This window comes from Cornus florida, unplaced genomic scaffold (genome assembly GCF_030987335.1).
Source record: "Cornus florida cultivar Cherokee Brave unplaced genomic scaffold, ASM3098733v1 CherokeeBrave_3.0.0_Hap2_Chr08, whole genome shotgun sequence".
Classification (NCBI taxonomy): Eukaryota; Viridiplantae; Streptophyta; class Magnoliopsida; order Cornales; family Cornaceae; genus Cornus; species Cornus florida.
In genome coordinates this window covers 82,532,988-82,538,987 of record NW_026775578.1, presented here as the reverse complement: position 1 = coordinate 82,538,987, position 6,000 = coordinate 82,532,988, and the positions used below count along the sequence as shown (strand labels likewise).

The window sequence follows — 6,000 nt, the reverse complement described above, 5'->3', positions numbered from 1 at the left end:
AATGAAATAGTATACCAGTGCAACTAAGCAAGAATGATCGGGACTGAAGTATCTGAAGTGGGTGGCATTGCCCCCCCCCCCCCCCCCCCCAAAACTTGGAACAAACTGTGGTCCTGAAAATTGAAAATTAGCACTTGGATAAACTTATCAGATGACAAAATGGGATAATCAATGCACAGTGGTCATGCAAGTGTAAATGGGATAAACAGATAACGAAATGGGAGAGGTATAAGGGTGGTCTTGGAAATTGGGTACCACTCTCTCACTGAAGTCACTGTGATGCACCTGATGGAGTCAAACAGACAGATATGAGAATACAATCATATGACATCCATAGTAAAAATAGATATATAAAATAGAGAAAGTGCAGGTACAACAAGAACCTCTGCAGGCTAGTGATAATAGCTCTGTAGCTTTTGTCCAGTCCTTCTTGAGGAAGTGACAAGAACCTCTCTTGGGGTACTCCTGCGGGTGGATAGGATAGTGCTGGTTAATGAGAATATGGGTGACGAGGTGTCTAAATAGAAGAGACTTGGCCCTTCCGGGTGCCTCCTTGTTGACGTACTCATCGTAGAGCTTCCTCATCATGCTCCAGATAAGCACAGGAATAGGCACCCAGTGGCCAGTATAAAAGGCGTATAGGGCTGCTAGATAGTCGCCCCACCTCTGAATCTTGTGTCCCGCCATGTATATATTTTGGTAGAGCACCGAATCTGTAAACCACAGGTCATCCGGCAAGAATGTTCGGGTGGCGAAGGTCTCACCACTGGCATGGTGACCTGTGAGAAAAATCGCCATATCGGCGTAAGAAGGCCTGCGGAACCTGGGATATGTCTCCTGTATCTCGGGCGGGCACCGATGTGGATAGCGAGTCGAACGGGCCAGAGTATCCACTGTAATGGTGATCTCATAGCCATCAATAGAGGTGATGAGCTCGACTGTAGTGCGCGGCGACGGTCAGAGGTTCTGGTAGAACAACCGTACCAGTCGCGGATAGATCGGCTCTATGACCAGGGTAAGAATAGATGAGAGGCCCCGCTGAATGATGTCCTGATAGGCAGATCGAGTCAGCACTGATCTGGAGAAGAATGCGGTGTCGAATGCTGACTCGTGCTCGATAGTCATATGTGCATATCGAGGCGTGAGTCTGTCACACTGTAGATGAGCTGGCTGGACAGGTGGAGTCGGCTGAGCTGGCTGCTCAGCGCCTCTATGCGGTGGAGATGGTGATGGAGTGAATGCTGGATGAGCCGGCGACTGTGGTGGAGTAGGGTGTAATGGCTCCTTTATATGAGAGGGCTACACAGTCTCCCCAGTCTGCTGTCGGACTCTCCTCTGTGTATGCTCGGGGCTAGGATCCCGGACATGAGATGGGCCGGCCCCGTCGTCAAGTTTGCGGCTGGAGCCGTGACGGTGTCTACATGCTACCGTCTTAACGCGAGCCATAGTCTGCAAATAGAAATTCAAAAGTTAGTGACAGCATATATAGAATATAAAGTACAATATAGAAACATGTATGTCAAATAAGATAGACAAAACAAAATATCGCATGATTCTAAGCAAGTGACAGAATATGAAACATGCTAAACAATGTGAGTATGAAATGCATCCAATGTGGAATATCACAGGCATTGGGCATATATAAGGTAACATGAACATAAGATAAGATGAATGAAGTGTGTATATGAGATCTATGAAATTCGATCGATCAAAAAAAGAAATGAGATTGATCACAAATGTTGGATCGATCGAAGGTTGGGTTGGATCAATCACAAAATTTGGATCGATCGAAAATTAGTTGGATAGATCGCAAATATTCGATCGATCAAAAATTTGTTCGATCGATCGAACAGTGCAACAATGAAACCTAACAGTCACAGATCTGTGACTTTTGAAACATAGGGCCCACACGAATGAGTTTGTGGGCCCTCCAACAACACAAATCAAGCCTAAATGCACTCCAAACGTGGCCCAAACGCCCAAATCTAACAAAATCTTCAAAATCTATGCACACATATACACAAACACACATATATATATATAGACATGGATGCTAAAGCTTTGAGAATGGAAGATTCAACATGAGAGCAACATGATTACGACATTTGAAATAAGTATTGATGCATGAGAGTTCAAATCTAGGGAAGGATGTCTCGGATCTTACCTCAAGAGGGTGAGAGAATGGAGAATGAACTGAGAAGATCTAAGATCAAGAAGATGGAGATGAACTAAGATTCGAGATGCTTGGATCTCGCCGGAGGAGTTGCCGGAGCTAGGAGAGATGATTCATAGTGAAGAGGGACGAGAGGCTAGGGTTTGGTGAGTAGGATCAATCCAAACTATCTATCTCAAGACCTTGGATCTGTTTTTAAAAACATTTCCCGACTAGTTCGATCGATCGAAGATGAGTTGTGATTGATCGAACTTTGATGAACTCCTTTCAAAGTATTTTTGGATTTTTTTTTTTGAATTTAAATTTAAATTTAAATTTAATTAATTAAAAACTAAATAAATTAAAATATTTTTGAATTTTTGAAAACTTGTTGAAAATTAAAACAAAATAAAATGAGAGAGAAAATAGAATAAAATAAAAATGAAAATATTTTTGGATTTTTGAAAAGTTGAAAAGTCAAACTAAAGTTAAAACAATGAAATGAAGATTCGTGATCGATAGAAACAAGAGTTCGATCGATCAGATAGAGAGCAAAAATATACAGGTTTTTGGTTCAAAAATTTGGCTAAGTGTTGGAACATGAGATCGATCGAACTAGAAAGTTGGATCGATCGAAGAACTTTCAGATCGATCTTGGAATGTTTCGAACGATCAAATAGAGAGCTGAAAATATGCAGGTGGATGCAGGCTCAAAATTTTTCTAAGTGTTAAATCATAAGATTGATCGAACTTGGAAGTTGGATTGATCGAAGGTCTCTTGATCGATCTTGGAGTTGGTTCGCACGATGGGACAGAGAGGTGATTTGCATGCAGGTTCTGCAGGTCGAAAATTTTTCTAAGTATTGGATGCAGAGAAAAGTTTGATCTATCGAACTTAAGTTTGAGATCGATCGAACTTTGCCGAATGCTCAATAATGATATGAAAGCTTATGCAATCCTCACCAAAGTTCCTTGAAATGCATATGAACCAAAAACAAGTATCTAGACTTTGCAAGAAATGAAATGAAAGATAGAAATGGGGGAGGAATAGGGTTTTGACACCCTACGAATGGTTTTGCTAGTCTTTAACGTCTGTAGCAAGACATTGGGCTCTTTTAGCCCGGATCAAAAATCTTATAATGTATCCCCTCCTTGTTGGGGTGATGGATGTTTTGAACTCCGCCCAATAAATGGTTCTTTGAAGAACTTGTTGGACTAAGCTTAAAAGACGTCTTTGGTCCCTTGTCTATACAATTACAACATTTAGGCTTCCACGCCCTTTCAAAGCCAGAGTTTGGAACAAGACTTTTAGAATGCAAGGTTGAAGATGATCCTTTGAAAGTTTTGGTTTTACACAAAAGCTCATTTCCTTGGCATTCAAGTTCATGACATTCATCTACAATATTGACTTCTCCTTCATATTTGTCAAATGAATTGGGTGTGGGATTAAAGATATTCAACTTCATCTTCATGTTGCCAAATGAAATCTTCATTATCCCCGTCTTACAATTGATGTTGGCATTAGCGGTTGCCAAGAAAGGACGGCCAAGGATAACAGGAATTTGGCTCTTAGGATTGGGAACCGGTTCGGTGTCTAAGACAACGAAATCAACCGGGAAGAAGAATTTGTCAATCCTTATCAAAAACATCCTCAATTATACCCCTAGGCTTCTTAATGGATTGGTCAGCAAGTTGCAAAACTACCGACGTCGGTTCAATTCACCTAAGCCCAATTTGATATAAACCGAGTATGGAAGAAGATTAACACTTGCTCCTAAGTCAAGAAGCGCTTGATTAATGATATGATCCCCAATAATGCATGATGTAGTGGGTGAACCGGGGTCCTTAAACTTTGGAAAAGTGTTATGTTGCAAAATTGAGCTTACTTGCTCGGTCAAAACCACTTTTCTTGGTGCTTGGCTCTTGTTCTTCCGCTTTTGGGTGCACAAGTCTTTCAAGAATTTGGCATAAGCCGGAATTTGCTTGATTGCATCCAATAGTGGGAGATTAACTTTCACTTGCCTAAACATTTCCATGATTTCATTGGTTTTTGCCTTTTGCTTTTCTTTTGAAATTGATCCTTTTAAGGCATCCGGAAATGGAACCTTTGGTTCAAACACTTTTTCAAGATTTTCTGTTGAACTCTCTTCAACACAAGAAGTTTTCAAATCATTTTTCAATAAAACCTTTTCAACATCCTTTTTCAAAACTTCTTTTTCAAACACATTTTTTAAGACTTTCTCATCTACAAGGTCATGTGTATGCAATGAAGGAGGAATGGGATGTGAAACGGGACGGGTGACAACTTGAGGTTGTGCCGGTTCACTATCTTCATTAGACATTTCAACTTGATTGTTCACAATCCTACCACTTCGCAAGGTAGTCACCGCATTAACATGTTCAATGGCGTGGCCTTTCGATGAGAATGGGTTTCCACAACATATTGTTGCTTAGGTGGGGCATTTATAGGCATCTTTCCCTTCTCTCTTGCATTGAGAGTGCTTGTTATTTGCCCTACTTGGATTTCTAGCTTTGCAATAGATTGAGAGTGAGAATGAAGCAATTAAGTGTTAGCCTTTAAAGTGCCCAAAGCATTCAAAACTTTCTCTTCAAAGGCGGGACTTCTAGTAGTACCTTGGGAATAGGATTGGTTGGGAAAATGAGAATTAGCAAATTGATTCCCTTGCGATTGATAGGGTCTATAACCTTGGGATCCTTGGTTTTGAAGTGGAGGTGGAATGTACTTCCCTTGAAAACCGCCTTGGGAGGGGTTTGAGCCCTCTCCTTGGTTTTTCCAAGAGAAATTCGAATGATTCCTCCAACTTGGATTATAATGAGTACCATAAGGATTGTTCCCTTGGTTCACAAAAGCCGAATTGACTTGTTCATTAGGTTCACTTTGCACTTGTCCGTGAGGACAATGAGAAGTAGAAGAAGAACACTAGAACAAGTCATACATGTTTCATTTGATGCACGATGAGAATGGTTAGGGAAGGAAGATACTTGGTTCGCCGAGTTTTGGTTAATCAAAAATTGATCAAACCTTTGAGACAAAGACTTCATTTCGGCGGCTATTTCATTTGAATGTTCGACTTGATGTAAGCCAACACTTTTCTTACCTTGTGAATTTCTACCATTCTTGGATGATAGTGTTCTATGCAAAGAATTTTCACTCATACTTTCATAGAGACGCCACACGTCATCCTCATGCCTATCAATGTAAGAGCCACCCATGGAAGCATCAACCATACCCTTATAGTTGTCCGATAAGCACTCAAAGAAGTATTGAACTAATTGCCATTTGGGCATGTCATGATGTGGATACTTCCTAAGCAATTCATTGAAGCGTTCCCATGCCTCATGAAACGTTTCTCCATCCCTTTGTGAAAATTCTCGAATTGAGGTCCCCATGGCATTGGTCTTAGAAACCGGATAGTTCTTCTTCAAGAACTCTTGTTGTATTTCTGCCCAAGAAGTGATTGAAAAAGGCCTAAGATTGTTAAACCAATACTTTGCCTTGTCTTTTAAGGTGAATGAAAAAAGTTTGAGTCTTAAAACCTCTTCCGGCATATCCGTATATTTTACGGTGGAACATACTTCAAGAAACTCATCCAAATGCTTGTAAGGTTCTTCACTTGGAAGTCCATGATAGTTAGGAAGCATTTGAATGGTTTGTAACTTAATTTCATAATGATGTGCTCTAAATGGAGGCAATTGGATGCATGTAGGTGCATTGTATTCATTAGGTACATAGTGATCTCTTAAAGCAAGAGGTGGATTAGCTACTTGAGGTGCAACATGAACACCTTGGTTTTGAATTCCTTAATTTTTGACGTGAGGTTGTGGAG

At 40.6% G+C, this 6,000-nt stretch overlaps 1 pseudogene; it reads left to right on the top strand.

The window, feature by feature from the left end:
* The first annotated feature begins 5,459 nt into the window (after window positions 1–5,459).
* On the top strand, window positions 5,460–5,558 carry LOC132272142 (small nucleolar RNA R71; annotated as a pseudogene).
* The last annotated feature ends 442 nt before the right edge of the window (window positions 5,559–6,000 follow it).